Source organism: Artibeus jamaicensis, unplaced genomic scaffold (assembly GCF_021234435.1).
Source record: "Artibeus jamaicensis isolate MK-2021 breed Jamaican fruit bat unplaced genomic scaffold, CSHL_Jam_final contig_793, whole genome shotgun sequence".
NCBI classification, from domain to species: Eukaryota; Metazoa; Chordata; class Mammalia; order Chiroptera; family Phyllostomidae; genus Artibeus; species Artibeus jamaicensis.
The window spans coordinates 2,698,196-2,717,071 of NW_026521975.1; the positions used below are offsets into that span (position 1 = coordinate 2,698,196).

General features: G+C 40.6%; 1 protein-coding gene and 1 pseudogene across 6 annotated transcripts in view; one reads left to right on the forward strand and one right to left on the reverse strand.

The window, feature by feature from the left end:
* Window positions 1-18,876, forward strand: part of KATNAL1 (katanin catalytic subunit A1 like 1) — a 138,484-nt gene that overhangs the window by 12,481 nt on the left and 107,127 nt on the right. The gene's annotated exons all lie outside the window — the stretch shown is intronic.
* On the reverse strand, window positions 2,992-3,375 carry LOC119037387 (iron-sulfur cluster assembly 1 homolog, mitochondrial-like; annotated as a pseudogene).

Here is an 18,876-nt window from a genome sequence, read left to right on the forward strand (position 1 = left end):
GATGTAGAGCTGCTGTGACTCCATATCTTGGTAGCATGGCCTAATATAGTAGGTGTCCTGTAGGGTCCAGTGGCACATCCTTCCCTATGACCCAAGCGGGGTACTCAAGGTGTGCCCTCTATGTGGGCTGAATACACCCTCTTCTTGTAGTTGAGCCATGATTGCTATTGGCAGGTCAGTGGGTGGGATTTACCCAGGCCAGTTGGCTGCGAGGATTGACTGTGACCACTGACCACCAACCTCCATCCTCTGTGGAGCCTTGATTGCTGTTGGCATCACTAAGGGGGATTGACCCCCTGGCCTGTCAACTTGGAGAACCAGCTGCAACTACAATGGAGGAGTTGCTGTGCTTGAGTCAACCCTGCAGAGCAAGACTTGCTTCAGTGGGTCTTTGATGCTCACTGAGGTTGCACCTTGACTGTGTGGCTGGTGGTGTTAGTAGTATTGGTAGTGTTGTAATCTGGTGTAGTCTGAAGCTGTCTACTGGGTGTAGTGGCTATGGGTCCTCCCAGAACGTGTAGGATCAGCCACCACCTGTGCCCTGCCTGGGACCACCTGGCATAAGCTACAGAGCAATCTGCAGATAGATGGCTGCTACTTGTACTAGGCTTAGAGTTGCCCAGGAGAGGCCAAGTGAACCAAGGCTGGCTGCTGCTAGTGCCAGGAGTGGAGCCACTTAACAAGTGGCTTCTGGTTAGTTAGCTCTGTTGATTAGAGCATTGATCCAAAATGCCAAGGTTGTGGTTTCAATCTCTGGCCAGGGTACATTATAAGAATCTCCCAATGAATGTGTAAATAAGAGGAACTATAGATTTATGTCCCTTTTCTCTTCTTTCTTCTCTGTAAAATCAGTAAATAAACATAAAAACAAAGAAACAAAAAATGAAACCATGTCATCTCCTAAAACAGTTAATATGTCAAATCCAGGAAATTCAATAATTAAATTACAAAAGGAACACTGTTAAAAAGAAAAATTGGTGATAAAAACGTTAGATTTAAAAATGTTAGCAGTTGGACTTAGGATCAAGAAAGTATATGCATATTGGACATTTTAGGGAAAAACCTCCAAGTTCTGCTTTATAATCATGTGCTGCTACAGTCCAAAAGGGTATTGTGGGTTGCTACAATGTCTTACCTGCTAGTGTAAATCAATGCTTCATACTTACACACACACACACACACACACACACACACACACACAGAGTAATTCACATAAAGGGGCTTTACAATAAGATTTTTCTCACTCAAAATAAAAATATGATCTCCATCAAATTATTCAGACATGTTATCAAAATGTCAACCTGATAGGGAAACCAGACTCCCATTTACCTTCACTGCCTGCTGCTGGTGTGTCGCCTGTACAGAGGGGAGATGTGAGTAGTCCTCTGCTCTGCAGTGTGCAGGACGACATAAGCCCTTATCCTTCCCTGGGTTTTGCTTCCTCAGGTATAGAATGAGGGGATGGAGATGGTTTGTGAGGGAACTTGCAAATAAAAGGATCTAAGTCAGCTTGAGATCCCACCTTGGGCAGATATTTTAAGTGGTAGAAGAAATGGATGAAGAATGGTGGATGATGTATTTTTTACCGTTTGATGCCATCACTCAAAACTATTCAGGTCCTGGCCAGGGGGCTCAGTTTGTTGGAGTGTCATTCTGTGCACCAAAAGGTTGCAGATGCGATACCCGGTCAGGGCATGTTCCTAGGTTGTGGGTTTGATCCCCAGTTAGGTGCACACGGGAGGCAACTGATTGATGATTCTCTCTCACATTGATAGCTGTCTCTCTGTCTCTCTCACCCTCCATCCCTTCCTTCCTTTCTAAAATCAATAAACATATCCTTGAGTGAGGATGAAAAAAATTTTGTGCTGCAATTCAAGGAAATCTTTGATACTTTCATCTAATGGCTGATGCTGCTAAAGGGTGAGCAAATGACAATAAAATTTTGGATAAAAATGTAGAAAAGGCATGCCAACTTTGGGTGGAAAAACAGTATCCCGCCATGTGAACCCAGCAGTTGGGACATTCAGCCTCTGAATTTTAAGAGTCATAAATTTGACCTGGAAACATGTATGTTCAAGCCATCAACAGAGGGGGACCCCCCAAAACCTGGGATTTATTTATTAAAAATTGTGTATTCTTACATTTTAACCTTCAGTCACCTTCAGAGTACTCTCCATTTGATGCAATACACCTATTGAGACATTTTTTCCACTGCTCAAAACTGTTTTTAAAATTGTCAACTTAGATGCCTTTTAGTGCTTCTGCTGTTTTTTTGTTTCACCTCTTCCACAGCAGCAAAATGTTTCCCTTTGAGGACTTTTCTCATCCAGGGAAACCAAAAAATGTCACATAGGGTTAGGGTGAGATCTGGTGAATAGGGAGGGTGGGGCACAGGGCTCATGCCATTTTTGGTCAAACACTGCTGAACACTCAGTGCATTGTGGGCCAGTGTATTCGTAAATTGCCCATCATGAAATAGGCAAACACATTGAGTCTTCAGAAAAATTCACTGAAGCCAAATGCAGCCTCTCACAACAACGCCAGCTGGTACCCTGATACAGATGGATTTCTAGAACACTCACCTTGTGGGGGAAACCTGTACTACAAGGGGCCCACCCACCAAAAGATAATTCCAGTGTTTTGGGGGTCCCCCCCATAGAGTGCACACCTATTAAGAATGTGTTTACTGACATGTTCTCAGGCAGGCACAGAAAGGGTACAAGAGAATTAAGTGCAAGGTAGGGTTTTTTCTTTGCGTATCAGAAAAGTGACCCAAAGAGAGTGATGGTTTCTTACATTCTGTCTACTGAAAAGAATAGAAATATCACTTCCGATATCTAACACACTGGTTTCATTTTCAAAGTGCATCACTTAATTTTCCTCATAAGTAAGCCGTGCAGTATGAACCTTAAGCACGTGGCAGTCACACGACCTCTTCGGTAAGCCCAGGGCTTTTACAGGCGGTCCTGGAGCCAGAGGAGTCCTGGGGAGTCAAGTCCTAAAGCTTTCTCCATGGATATATGTTCCTTTGATGTTTGGGTAGTGTTATACAAACTCACTGTATAATTTGTTATCACCATGGTCCCTTTCTGTTCCTGAAAGTGTTAGCAGTGCTTTCCTTTTAATGAAAACTTTGACTCCATCTTGAACAACTTTTCCATCAGAATCGTTTGTTTCCATATATTCTACAGTGTTAGAAAGGCCATTATACTTGTGGTTTGGAACCAACTTTCACACCATTGTGTTCAGGCTTATTTTTAAGAAATTGTTTTCTCTTGTTTACTGCTGCAGGCTTGAGTGTGAGGGCGGCCTGGTGGGCTGCAGCTTCCTCTTGCTCACATCCGGGATAGGGGCCTGGACAAATGAAGCTGCCATCTTTGCCATCCCAGTGCACAGTGTCATGGGCTGGATGGAGCTTGGCCGCCACCTCCTCTCCATGGACACAGGGGGGTACATTGATGTCCACTGAGTTTTTAATTTAGGTGACTATATTTTTTTAATGCTAGAATTTTTCTTGATCCTTTTTTATATCTTGTCCATTTTAAGATATCTCCTTCTTCTGTTTTTAAGCATACTTAATTTATAGTAAGTTATAGATTATCAAGAGCTTTAGATCAGCAGTCCCCTCATGCTGTTTTGGCATGAGGGACCAGTTTCATGGAAGACAATTTTTCCACCGTCTGTGGTGGGGAAGATGGTTTTGGGATGATTCAAGTGCATTACATTCTAGTTCATCTCCTACTGTGTGGCCTGCTTCCTGACAGGCCTGGACCAGTATCAGTCCATGGTCTAGAGGTTGGGGACCTCTGTTTTAGGTAACAGCATTAGTTTTGTTTTATGTTGTATCATTTGCTTCTACTCTTAGTGGATTATATTTTTCATGCCTTGACATTTTGGATGTAATCTCGGTAGAAATACTGTGAGGCCAGAGTCAGGGATATACTGTACTTTGTTGTTTGTTTCTGCCAAGTGCCTTTTGGAGAATAGGTAAATGAAAAACAAGTTTGAGTATATCCATAAAATGAGATGCTACTCAGCAATAAAATGTTGAGTTACTAATATATGCAACAACATGGTTGAGTCTCAAAGGCATTATTCTAAATGAAAGAAGTCAAACACAGAGTACATATGCTGTGATTCTATTTATGTCACATTCTGTAAAAGACAAAACTATAGTGATGAAGAAGAATACGCTATAGGAGTGGTGACTGAGTACAAAGAATAGAAAGAATTTCCCAATGTGATGGAAATGTTCAGTATGTCAACTTCAGTGGCGGATATGCAATTATATACACCTTTCAAAAAAAATCAAGTTGTACACTTAAAGTTAGGGAATTTCATTGTATAAAAACTACATCTCATTAAAGCTGATTAAAAGCAAGCAAAACTTATTGATGGTAACAGAAGTCAGAATATTAATTTGCCCTAGAGGAGAAGTGCTAACTTAAGGGAACATGAAGGATCCTTCTAGGGTGAGGAAATGTTCTGTTTCTTGATGTGGGTATAATCTGGGTGTATCCAAAGTTAAAATTCATAGTACACTTAAGGCTTGTGCATTCTGTGTATTATATACACAGTAGTAAAATACACAAGGAAAATACTTTGTAGAAGTGATAGAATTTAAAGTTGATGAAATCTTGAACAATTTAGAGCAAAAGGATAAAGAGATGGAAAATAGGAGAGAAAGGCTAAGAAAATTAGAGAGCCAAGCTAGGTAGTTCAATATCTGAATTAAAAATGTTCCAGAAAGAGAGAACAGAAAAAATAAATCACCAATGAAATAATTCAGAAATTTTACTAAAATTAAGACATTGATTTCTAGATTGAAATGTTTCAAACACCCTTTTTCAAAGCACATCATCAACAATTTTGGAGGGTATGTTTTTTAGTTGAATTTATTGGGTATCATTGGTTCTCAAAACCATACATGTTTCAAGTGTACACAACTCAACAAAACATGATCTCGCCCTGGCTGGGTGGCTCAGTTGGTTGGAGTGACATTCTGTCCATCAAAAGGTTGCAGGTTTAATTCTGGTCAGGCCACGGACCTAGGTTTTATTTTCCTTTTAGTGGAGGCAACCCAACTAAATGTTTCTCTCTCTCTCTATCTCAACTACATAAACATATCAACTGGTGAGGATTTTTAAAAAAGCAGCACATCATCTGCACACTGCATCATGAGCCCATCACCCCACGCAAAGTCTCTTTACGTCCCCGTTCTCCACCCCCATCCCTGTTTCCCCCTGTTTTCTGGGTCTGTGTGTTATGTTTATGTTTTTTTAAAATTTTTTATTGATTATGCTATTACAGTTGTTCTATTCCCCCCCTTCATTCCCCTCCACCCTGCACACCCCCTACCCCACCATTACCCCCCTTTAGTTTATGACCATGTGTCTCAAGTTCTTTAGATTCTATATTTCCCATGCTATTCTTGCCCCCCCCATCTATTTTCTATCTACTGTCTATGCTACTTATTTTCTGTACCTTCTCCCCCCTTCTCCTCCTCCCATTCCCCTGTTGCTAACCCTCCATGTGATCTTCATTTCTATGTTTCCACTCCTGCTCTAGCTGTCCTTTTAGTTTGCTTTTGTTTTAGGTGTGGTTGTTAATAACTGTGAGTTTGTTGTCCTTTCACTGTTCATGTTTCTTTAACTTCTTTTTCTTAGATAAGTCCCTTTAACATTTCATATAATAAGGGCTTGGTGATGATGAACTCCTTGAATTTGATCTTATCTGAGGAGCACTTTATTTGTCCTTCCATTCTAAATGAAAGTTTTGCTGGATACAGCAATCTTGGTTGTAGGTCTTTGGATTTCATGACTTGGAATACTTCTTTCCAGCCCCTTCTTGCCTGTAAGGTCTCTTTTGAGAAATCTGCTGACTGGTGGGAGTCTGATGGGAACTCCTTTGTAGGTGACTGTCCCCTTATCTCTTGCTGCTTCTAGGATTCTCTCCTTCATTTCAATTTTGGCTAGTGTAATTATGATGTGCCTTGGTGTGTTCCTTCTTGGGTCCAACTTCTTTGGTACTCTCTGAGCTTCCTGGATTTCCTGAAAGTCTATTTCCTTTGCCAGATTGGGGAAATTCTCCTTTATTATTTGTTCAAATAAGTTTTCCACTGGTGGCTGTGCCTTTCCCCCTTCTGGTACCCCTATAATTTGGATGTTGGAGCATTTAAAGATGTCCTGGAGGTTCCTAAGACTCTCCTCATTTCTTTGAATTCTTGCTTCTTCACTCTTTTCTGTTTGGCCATTATTTGCTTTCTTCTGGTCCACTCCATTGATTTGAGTCCCAGTTTCCTTTTCATTGCTATTGGTGTCCTGTGCAATTCCATTCATTTCAATTAGTTTCGCCTTCATATGTTTGTCTAATTTGTGGCTATAATCAACCAGTTCTGTGAGGATCCTGATCACCAGTGTTTTAAACTGTACGTCTGAGAGTTTTGCTATTTCTTCATTGCTTAGATTTATAGGCTCTGGGGCTTTGAGATCTTCTTGAGCCATTTTTGGTCTGTTCGTGCCCTTTAAGTGTGAGGAATGGAGCCTTGGACTCCCAGGTCGCTGGGTTGTGACGCTGTATGTGGGGGCGTGGTCAGAGCGGGGAAATGGCACCCTCTGCTGTTTTGCACCACTGGGTGAGGAGCAGAGGGTTAGGTGGTTCACCAGGGCCAGGCCACTCAGAGTCGCTGGGTTATGACGCTGTATGTGGAGGTGGGGTCAGAGCAGGGAAATGGCGGCGCCCTCCCTGCCGCTTGCCTGCCGCGGACCTGCTGGGTCCCGGTCCAATCACCCATTCCCTCGCTTGTCTGTCCACGCACAAAAGCGCGACCACAGTCAACCCGCAGCCCTGCTCCCTTGCTGTTTTCCCTGGTCACTCGCTTGGTCGCTCGCTCGGTAGCTCACTAGGTCCAACCCTGAGCCTGGATTCCGTGCCTGAGTCCGTCTGACCAAGTTTTCCTGTGCAACCCCGCTCCACCAGCTGCTGGTTTCGCCCCTTACGGGTCAGACTGAAGAATTTCTTGTTAACAGACTTCCGTAAAGTTCAATTTTCTGTGTTCTGGCTGTGTTTTCTGTTGCTAATATTTAGTTGTCTCTAAACTTGGTTGTGTGAGAAGGCACGGATATCCACCTATGCCTCCATCTTGGCGGAAGTCCTGTTTATATGTTTTTTGATTAATCCCTTCACCTTCTTTCATCCAATGTCCCAGTCTACTCCCTTTTGACAGCTGTCAGTCTTGTCCATGTATCCATGCTTCTGTTTCTATTTTATTTATTAGATCTCACATATAAGTGAGAGCATATGCTGTTGGTCTCTGCCTGGCTTATTTCACTTAGCATAATGCTTTCCATGCTGTCACATTCTGTCACAAAAGATAAGATTTCCTTTTTTATGGCTGAGTAGTCCATTGCATAAATGTACCGTAGTATTTTACTCATCTACTGATGGGCACTTGAGCCATGTCAAGATCTTGGCTATTGTAAATAATGCTGCAATGAACACAGAGGTGCATATGTTCTTTTGAATTAGTGTTTCAGGTTTCTTAATACATATTCCCAGAAGTGGGATTGCTGGGTCAATAGCCAGTTCCATTTTTAATTTTTTGAGGAAACGCCCCACTGTTCTTCCACAGTGGCTGCACCAGTCTGCATTGTCACCAGTAGTGCATGAGATTTCTCTTTTCTCTACATTCTTGCCAACACTTGTTTCATGTGGATTTATTGATGATAGCCATTCTGACAGGTATGAGGTGATATTACATTGTAGTTTTAATTTGCATTTCTCTGATGGTTAGTGATGTTGAGCATTTTTTCGTATGTGTATTGACCATCTGTATGTCTCTTTATTTAAAAATTTTTTTAAAGATTTTAATTATTTATCTTTAGAGGGGAAGGGAAGGAGAGAGGGAGAGAAATAACATTGTAGTTTTAATTTGCATTTCTCTGATGGTTAGTGATGTTGAGCATTTTTTCGTATGTGTATTGACCATCTGTATGTCTCTTTATTTAAAAATTTTTTAAAGATTTTAATTATTTATCTTTAGAGGGGAAGGGAAGGAGAGAGGGAGAGAACTATCAATGTATGGTTGCCTCTCATGCGTCCCCTGCTGGGAGCTAGCCTGCAACCCAGGTATGTGCCCTGACTGGGATTCGAACCATGATACTCTGGTTTGCAGACTCGTGCTCAGTCCACTGAGCTATACCAGCCAGGGCCTGTATGTCTCTTTAGATGAGTGTCTCTTCAGGTCTTTGCTTGTTTTTTTTTGTTTGTTTTTTTTTTTAATTGGGTTGTTTGTGTTCCTGGTGTTGAGTTGTTTAAGTTCTTTATATATTTTGGAAATCAACCCCTTATCAAGATATATCATTGGCATATATGTTTTCACATCCAGTGGGTTTCCTTTTAATTTTGTTAATGGTTGCTTTTTCTATACAGAAGCTTTATAGTTTATATGTAGTCTCATTTGTTTATTTTTTATTTATTTCCCATGATAGGAGATGTATCAGCAAAAATATTGCTATGACAGATGTGTGAGACTTTACTGCTTATGTTTTCTTCTAGGATTTTCATGGTTTCGTGACTTACATTTAAGTCTTTTATCCATTTTGAGTTTATTCTTGTGTGTGGTGTCAGTTGGTGACCTATTTATTTTTTTTTAGTTTCATTCTTGTGCATGTACCTGTTCAATTTTTCTGGCACCATTTATTGAAGAGACTGTCTTTACTCCACTTACAGTCCTTTGTATTTCTGTGTTGTCGATTGTAACTTCTCTTTCATTTTTGACTTTATTTATTTGGGTAATCTTTTCTCTTCTTTTCAATTTATTTTTTACTCATTCTTCTAAAAATATTGTAAATTAAATTTGTTGGGGTGACACTGGTCTGGTTAAAGGTTTGTCAATCTTTATCTTTTCAGAGAACCAGCTCTTGCTTTCAGTGGTCTTTACTGTTTTTTTAGTCTTTGTGTCATTTATTTCCACTCTAATCTTTCTTATTTCCTTTCTTGTACTTACTCTGGACTTTGTTGTTCTTTTTGTAGTTGTTTTAGGCGTCGGGTTAAGAGTGTTTATTTGAGATTTTTCTTGCTTCCTGAGAGAGGCCTGTAACGCTGTAAATGTCCATCTCAGGACTGCCTTCACTGTGTTGCATAGATTTTGGGTTGTTGTGTATTTCTTTTCATTTGTTTCCAGGTAATTTTTTATTTCTCCCTTGATCTCGTTGTTAACCCATTTGTTGCTTAATTACATGCTATTTAGCCTCCATGTGTTTGAATGTTTTTTTATTATTATTTATTTATTTAAAAATTTATTTTGTATTTTTATTTTTTAATGATTTATTTATTTTTAGAGAAGGGAAGGGAAGGAGAAAGAGAGGGAGAGAAGCATCAGTGTGTGGTTGCCTCTCACTTGCCCCTCACTGGGGACCTGGCCTGCAAGCCAGGCTTGTGCCCTGACTGGGAATTGAACTAGTGACCTTTTGGTCCACAGGTTGGCACTCAGTCCACAAAGCTACACCAGCCAGGGCATGAATTGTTTTAGTTTTTTTAAATTAAATTTATTGGGGTGACATTGGTTAAGTATATAGCTTTCAGGTATACAACTCTATAATATATCATCCTTATAATTATATTATGTGTTCACTACCCCAAGTCAAGTCTCCTTGTGTTTTCAGTTTTTTTCATTGTAGTTGATTTCTAGTTTCATACCGGTGTAATCAGAGAAGATACTTGATATGATTTCAGTCTTAAATTTTTAAAAAATATTTATTTATTTTTTGAGAGAGGGAAAGGAAAAGGAGAGGGAGAGGAACATCAATATGAGGGAGAAACATTGATTGGTTTCCTCTTGTATGCGCAGTAACCTAGGACTGAACTTGTAACCCAGTCATGTGCCCTGACCAGGAATCAAACTGTGGACCTTTCTCTTTGTGGGGAGATACCTAAGCAACTGAGCCACACTGGTGAGGGCTGATATCAGTCTCCTTGAATTTATTAAGACTTATTTTGTGTCCTAACCTATGATATATCTTTGAGAGTATTTCATGTGCACTTGAGAATAATGTGTATTCTGCTGTTCTGGTATGAAATGTTCCATAAATGTCAAGTTAATGTGTCATTTAAGGTTCCCTGAGTTAGTGTCATTTAAGGTTGCTCTTGCCTTGTTGAGTTTTTTTTTAGTCTGGAAGATCTATCCATTGATGTTAATGGGATGTTAAAATCTATGACTGTATTGCTGTTGATCTCTCTCCTAATGTCCACCCATATTTTCTTTATGCCCTAGCTGGGTGGCTCAGTTGGTTGGAGTGTTTTCCTGTAGACCAAAGGGCCACAGGTTGATTTCCTGCCAGGGCACATACCCAGGTTGCAGGTTTGATCCCTGGTTGAGAAAGAAACCAGTCGATGTTTTTCTTTCACACTGATGTCTCTTTCTCTTTTTCTCTCTCTCCCCCTTTCTCTTTCTCTCTGAAAGTAGTGGAAAAAATGTCCTCAGATGAGGATTAAAAGGAAAAAGATTTTCTTGATATATTTAGGTGCTTCTCTGTGGGGTACATATATGTTTATAAGGGTTATATCCTCTTACTGGATCAGTCCCTTTAGTATTATGTAGTGATCTTTGTCTCTTGTTATGGCCTTTGTTATAAAGTCTCTTTTGTCTTATATAAGAATTGCTTCCCCAGGCTTTTTTCATTTCCATTTGTATGAAATATTTTATTCTATCCCTTCACTTTCCATCTCTCTGTGTCTTTTGTTCTGAGGTGAGTCTTTTGTAATAGCATATATATGGGTCATTTTTTCTTATCCATTGAGCTATCTCTGTCTTTTAAAAAATGTTTTTCACCTGAGGATATGTTTGTGGCTGTGTCTACTGGGCCTGAGTGTGCCTGAGACAGGCCAATCTGTATACAAGGTTGTGAAAACAGTCTGTGTACAGCTTAGAGCTGGGGCAGATCTGTAAAATATCCAAGGCTCTTGGATGTCTGCCTCCACCTGTTGTCTACTCTGCCTACCCCTGAAATTTACTGTTTTTCCTTCAGAGCCTTCTGAAGAAAGACTGTAGAGTGGGCCCAGGCTGGCTGCAACCCACAGATTCTCCCACAGGTTGCAAGCTTGATGAGGAAGGGTGACTGGGCTTGGAAGTTCAGGATTTGTGGGTCCCCTGCTTGGGGGCCATATGGTCAGGCCTTCAGTGAGGGCAACGTGGCCCCTACTCCAGAGCCAAACTACTCAGTGTCTTCCAGAGTCTCCAACTGTAGCTCCCCCAGGAGGAGTACACCATAGGTTCAGGTTGGGTATAGCCAGCCATCCTCTCTGTAAGAGCAAGCCCAGCTGGGTGAAACCACTGGGGTTGGGAGGGGGAACAGATCAAAAGAGCAAAAGAGCCTCCCATAGAGGGTAGTAGTGCATGCTGCATCTGCAGGAGGGTGCCAGGCACTTAGTCTTGGCTCGGGACAATAGCCTTTGAAGGAGACAGTCTCCAAATATCCCAGCTCCAAGCAGCCCTTCTTTCTACCCGTAGAACTGAGCTTATCAGGGAGCCCCCCAATTGGACTTAGGTGGGCAGGTCTAAAAAATCTCCCATTGAGGGTGGTACCTACAAGAATGTAAGAGGGAAGCAGGACTTCTTCCTCTTTCCAGAGCTAGCATGGGCTGATCTCGCAGGGGGGATACCAGCGGTCCTTCCCTTCCCTTCCCAGCAGTGCAGCCACACAACCCAGCACTGGCTGGTCAGATTCCTGGACAAAAGCCTTCCTGGGAGATGGCTCTTTGGAAGTCCCAACCTGCAGAGCACTTTGATTCCTGTGTGCCACTGGACTCAGCAGGGCGGGGCCACAAAGTAGCCAAGTGATTCAACAGGTGCCGGCTGTGTGCTTGAGGTAGGGAAGAATGGTCCCCTTTACAAAGCTGCACAGTTCATTCATTGTCTGAGTCTCTGCTAACAGCTTCTCCAGAAAAAGAACACCCCCAAATTCCCTGCTGGGTTCAGCTAGCAGACCCTTCTGCAGGACCCAAGCATGGCAGAGTATTGTCACCAGTAGTTGGAAAACTGGGCAGTGCATTACCCTGGCTGGTGCTGTAACAGGAGTGCTTGACCCTGGGAAGGTGGCATCTGGGTCTCTTGAAGACCTCCTTCTTTCCTGGTTAGATTGAACCTCCACTGATTTTTATCACCAGATACTATGCAAGCTCATCTTCTTTTCTCTGTTGCCCTGGGTTAAGGGGTCCCTGTATGGCACTGAGACTCTATGCCCCTGGGGGCAGGGAATTTTGCCCCCTAGATATTTCTCTGGCTTCTCAGCCACCACACATAGGCATGGGGGCCAGCCCTTCCTTTGTCTCTGCCCTTTTTACCAGTCTCCGTGACTTTCTAAAATTCTTCATTATAATATTTCAGTTCAGATAGCCTTCGGTTTATTATTCAGGTTGATTGCTCTATAATTTAGCTGTTAATCCTGTTTGGTGCCAGGAGCAAGTGAGTGCTTCCACCTGTTCTGCATCTTGGAATACCATCATCAATAATTTTAGAAACCATGTGTCCAAGAGAAGTTCCTATACACTTGCAGAAAGGGCAAAAAGCCAAACAAACAACACCCCCCCCCAAAAAAAAAAACCCAGATGATAATAAAGGATCAGGAATTTGAATGACTTCCATCTTCTTAAGTCAAAACCTAGAAGGTAATAGAGCAGTGCCTTCAAAATTCTGAAGGAAAATTATTTCCATACTAGGATTCAGGAGCCTGCCAAAACTGTCACGGAAGTATGAGAGTAGAATAAGAGTATTTTCAAACAAGCACAGTCTCAAAACTTAACCTCCCATCTGTGGGGGAAAAATGTGCTCCATAGGAAATGAAGTAAACCAAGAAGAAGAAAGACAAAAATGAGAGAAAAACATAAAATTCACTAGTTAGTTCTAGTAGCTATTGTAGGTTCCCTAGGCTTTTCTTCATTAACAGTCATGTTGTATGTGAATAAAACTAGTTTCTTTATTCCAGTCTATATGCCTTTTAATTTTTCTTGCCTCATTGCACTGGTTAGAACCTCTAATTCTAATTTTGAATAGAAGGGGTGAAAACAAATATACTAGCCATGTTTTCTTGATCTTGGGAGAGAGCACTGAGTCATCCACAGTGTGTATGATGTTAACCTTAGGAATTTCATAATGCTCTTTAGGCTGAAAAAATTCTATTCTTAATTTGCTAAGAGTTCTTTTGAATAGTGCTGAATTTTGTCACATGCCTTTTTTGCATCTGTTGAGGTAATGATATGTTTTATTTCTAGTCTCAAAATTATGTCTATAGGGCAGCAGAGTAGGCGGAAGTTATACCACTTACCTCCTCACAGGACCAAACTAGAATTACAACTAAAATATAGAATAGTCAAGTGAAGATTAGCCGAATACAAGAATTTACAGAAGAAGCCACATCAATACTGGTAGGAAGAGTGAAGATGGCAAAAAGGGCTGGGAGAATTCAGAGGGATAACTCAGCTACAAAATTCTCCCTCAGGAGTATGGTCTCAACTCCATGTCAAGCTTCCCAGTGTGGAACACCAGAGCGAGGAAGAAGAACCCACAAAATATCTGGCTGTGAAAATCAGCTGGGATTTTGCATATTAGAGTCTGCCAGAAGCCCAGGTGCCCTCTTGAAGGCCCAGTGCACAACATCTTGTTCACAACTACTCACCCTGGTTTCCAGGAGAGGGAGGAGGCTCAAAGTGCACTAGTAGGAGGAGAGACTGGGTTGAGTGGCTTCAGGGACAGAGCTAAAGGGACAGCTGCCAGGGTTCCTGTGCTGAGTCCCTCTCCCACACTGCCCATAGACACCATCTTTCTTGGGCTAAACACACCCCTCCGTATGGCATCAGCCAACCCCCTGTTGCCCTGCCCTGCCAACCTCACACCCTGTAGAGGATTCAGCTGCCTGGGTTGGTGGTGGAGAGATCCCAGCAGACTCCGGTATCAGAGACTGTGTTGTATGGTACTGGGGTAGGGGCCATTCCTCTTCACCCCAACCTACCTCCTGTTTGGTGCTGCACCCTCATGGGAGCCAGAAATAAACCCATACCAATAATGGTCAATATTTGACAAAGGAGGCAAGGACATACAATGTAGTAAAGATGGTCTATTTAGTAAGTGGTGTTGGGAAGAGTGGACAGACACATGCAAAAAGATGAAACTAGACCACCTTCTTACACCATATATAAGAAGAAACTCAGAATGGATTGAAGACTTAAATTTAAGAATTGAAACCATAAAACTTTTAGCAGAAAAAATAGGCAGTAAAATTTCTCACATTTCTCTTAGCAATATTTTTTCTGATATATCTCTTTGGGCAAAGAAAATAAAAAAGTAAACAAATGGGACTACATCAAAGTAAAAAGTTTTTGCGCAGTAAAGGAAACTATCAAAAAAATGAAAAGACTTAGAATACCTCTTTCCAGCCCCTTCTTGCCTGTAAGGTCTCTTTGGAGAAATCTGCTGACAGTCTGATGGGGACTCCTTTGTAGGTGACTGTCCCCTTAGCTCTTGCTGCTTCTAGGATTCTCTCCTTCATTTTAATTTTGGCTTGCTCTATCCAGCAAAACTTTCATTTAGAATGGAAGGACAGATAAAGTGCTTCTCAGATAAGATCAAATTCAAGGAGTTCATCATCACCAAGCCCTTATTACATGAAATGTTAAAGGGACTTATCTAAGAAAAAGAAGTTAAAGAAACATGAACAGTGAAAGGACAGCAAACTCACAGTTATCAGCAACCACACCTAAAACAAAAGCAAACTAAAAGGACAGCTAGATTAGGAGTGGAAACATAGAAATGAAGATCTCAAGGAGGGTTAGCAACAGGGGAGTGGGAGGAGGAGAAGGGGGGAGAAGGTACAGAAAATAAGTAGCATAGACAGTAGATAGAAAATAGATGGGGGGGCAAGAATAGCATGGGAAATATAGAATCTAAAGGACTTGAGACACATGGTCATAAACTAAAGGGGGGCTTATGGTGGGGACGGGGGGGTAGGGTGGAGGGGAATGAAGGGGGGAATAGAACAACTGTAACAATATAATCAATAAAAAAAATTAAAAAAAATGAAAAGACAGCCTAGTGAATAGGAGAAGATACTTGCCAATGACACATTTGATGAAAGGTTAATAATATCCAAAGTTTATAAGCAACTCATATAACTCAACACCAAAGAAAACCTAATTCATTTAAAAAATGGGCAAAGGACTTGACTTGAATAGACACTTCTACAGAGAGGACATACAGGTAGCCAGTAGACATAAGTTGATGCTCAGTGTAACAGAGAATTGTGGTTTAAAGCCACAGTGAGATATTACCTCACACCTGTCAGAATGACCATCATCAATAAATCAAGAAACAAGCATTGGTGAGGATGTGGAGAGCAGAGAACCCTCGTACATTGTTGGTGGGGATGTAGATTTGTATAGCTGCTATGGAAAACAATATGAGAGTCCTCAAAAAATTAAAAATGAAATTGCCCTGTTACCCAGCAGTTCTATTTCTGGGTATGTATCCAAAGAAACCCAAAATACTAATTCGAAGAAACATGTGCACCCTATGTTTCTTCTGGTGTTGTTTACAGTGGCTGGGATATAGAGGCAACCCAAGTGCCCATAGACAAGTGAATAAAAAAGTGATAGTGTGCATGCACACACACACACACACACACACACACACACACAATGGAATATTACTCAGCCATAAAATAGAATGAAATCTTAACATTTGTGACAGCTTGAATGCACTTGGAAGGTATTGTGCTGGGAAAAGTGGATCAGCCAGAGAAAGACAAATACTATGTGTGTTCCCATTCATAAAAAAATGTGGGATCCACTTACATGTGCAGTCTAAAGGGCAGTATAAGTGAACAAACAAAACAAATAGACTTTTAAATACAGAAAACAGACCGATGGTCGTGGGGGCAGGGAGATAGGGGACTGGGTGAAAAAGGTGAAGCGATTGAGAAACAGATTGGTGTTGACAAAATAGTCCCAGGGTTGTAAAGTACAGCATCGTGAATACAGTCACTGTAATAACCATGCGTGGTGTCAGGTGGGTACTGGAAATATTGGGAGGAACATTTTGTAAACTCTGATTGTGTAACTGCCATGCTGTACATCCGAAACTTTATTACAAGATAATATTCAATGTAAACGAATTAAAAATAAAAATGATATCGATTTGTTTTAAATATAATAGAATACCTTATATTTTTGGTATAAGCCCCTGTTGGGTATATAATGCATTATCTTTTTAATATATTACTGGATTTGCTTAGCTAAAATTTAAAGGTTTTCATATCTGCTCTGGAGCAATATTGGTATATAAATTTCTTATAATGTCTGATTTTGTGTCAAAGTAATGCTGGTCATAAAGTATAAATTGGATATTTTTCCACCTCTTCTTTTTTTTCTGAGAGATTTTGTTTAGAATTGATTTTATTTTTTTCCTTAAATGCTTGGGAGAGTTCACTAGTGATGCCATTTGGATCTGGAGTTCCCCTTCACTCCCCTGCCCTGGGGAAATCTTATGTTACAAATTGAATTTCATTGAATGGAACTATTCAGGTTAATTACTCTGTTTCTCCTTGAGTAAGTTTGGTATGTTGTGACCTTCATAGAATTTGTCAGTTTCACTAAGCCCTCTTTTACCTTTTAATATCTCTGAAGTTTGGGGTTGTAGCCCCTCTTTCATTTCTGCTTTGGTAGCATGTTTTCTCTCCTTCTTTCCTGGTCAGTGTCACTAGAGGTTTATCAATTTTAATGATTTTTCCAAAGAACCAGCTTTTAGCTGTGTTGACTTTTTCTGTTTCTGTTTTATTGATTTCTGCTCTTAACTTTATTATGTTCTTTCTTCTTTTGGGGGGTTTAATTTACTTTTATTTTCCTTGTTCCTTCCTTCCTTCCTCCATCCCTTAATTACTTTATTGTTGCTCAATTACAGTTGTCTGCATTTTCTCCCTACCATCCCCCCATCCCAGCCAAACCCACCTCCCTCCCTTGCGCTCACCCTCCTCCTTGGTTTTGTCCATGTGTCCTTTATAGTGGTTCCTGAAAACCCTTGTCCCCACTGTCTCTCCCCCCTGCCCCCCTCCCCCAGCTATTATTTTTCCTAGATTCCAATGACAAGCTGAAAGCAGGAGTTGGCAGAGTACAATTTAAGTCCAAATTCAGACTGCCACTTGCTTTTGAATGCCCTGTGAACTGAGAATGGTTTTGCATTTTTTTAATGTTTAAAAAAGCCAGAATAATAGTATTTTGTGGCATGTGAAAATTAAGTGAAATTCAGTTATCAGTGTCCATAAATAAAGTTTTATTGCAACCACACTCATTTGTTTACATATTGTCTATGGCTTCTTTTGTGCTGGAATGACAATTCAGGAGTTGTGACAGATTTTTACGGCATTCTCATTGCTTTGCATTGTTGCTTGGTGCACATTACAGTGATTCGAGTGCCATGATTTCACTGTACTGTGATGTTTTACCTTATTTATTATCAGCACATACACATCATGTCAAAACAAGAAAAGAGAAGAATGGACTTGACATGTTATACTTTTAAAGCACTATGGAGTGTAGACTATTGAATTGGATGACAAAGCATTTTGATTATTATGCCGTGACATTACAGATGTGCTAATGAGATGCAATGTATACTGACATTACCAGACTAATTACTCATAATATTCCTAACTAATAGAGCGATGGTCAGAAAAATTAGAAAACTTAGGGAGGAATATTTTATCACAGCCGAATTTCTATACCAGATTGAAAAACAAAAATCAGGCTGCACCCAGATTAAGTTTCTGAGTGTCTAATTTGTTAACCAAGCAAGGAAATTGTTTACTGGTGGGGAATTAACTAAATCATATTTGATTATAGTGGGCAAAGAAACATGTTTGGAGAAAATAAATTTTTTAAAGACTATTAACCTTTTTTGTCTAAGATTTTATTTATTTATTTTCAGAGAGAGGAGAAGGGAGTCAGGAAGTTAGGGAGAGAAACATCGATGTGTGAGAGAAACATCAGTCGGTGCCTCTTGTTGCTGCCAAATAGGGGCCCAGCCTGCACCCAGGCATGTGCCCTGACAGGGAATCAAACCAGCGAGTCAGGCCGGCACTCAATCCACTGAGCCATGCCAGTCAGGGCAAGACTATTGACCTTTTGGTAGGAACAATTGCTGGAAGAGTTGAGGGTATCAATAATCAATTGAAAAGAAGTCAGATGATTTTCAGTGGTTTTCCTTAACTGTTGATGAATTGACAGATGTTACAATTGTCATTTGTTGCTTACTTGAGAAGTCAGTGATGAGTCTGAAGTTACTGAAGAATTAGTTTTAATGAATAGTGTTCATGGAATAAGTACAGGCAAGAATATTTACAAAAACTTGAGAAAACACTAAGTCTGTTCTACCTGAAGTAGAATCTGCTAAGATGTCATACAGCTAAAGGTATAGAACAAAAAAGCTTAGGCGAAAAGATTTATAAAGCTGTGCAAATGTAAGGTGGTTAAGGTCTATATCCATTGTTTGTTTATCAGCAGGTATTTTGGAGGTAATATTTGACTCTATCATGCAATATGGAACCAGCAGTGTCTCAAAGTATTGCTCTTGTGGCCTTAGCCATTGTCAGTTCCATGAATTTTTGTCAGAAATTGAAGCTAAATATCTGAACTTGTTCTAGGACGGGACAGATCAGTCAGTGACTTAGTAGTGGTAAAGTTGTATTACAATGTTTGTGAACTTAGGGCTCATTTGCAGTTTTTCTGAATCAGAGGAACTACTCTCAACCACTATTACTGAACACTGAATGTTTTTGGAAATTAGTTTTTTACTGCAGATCTGATGTTTTTTAAAGGATTCCATCTAAAATT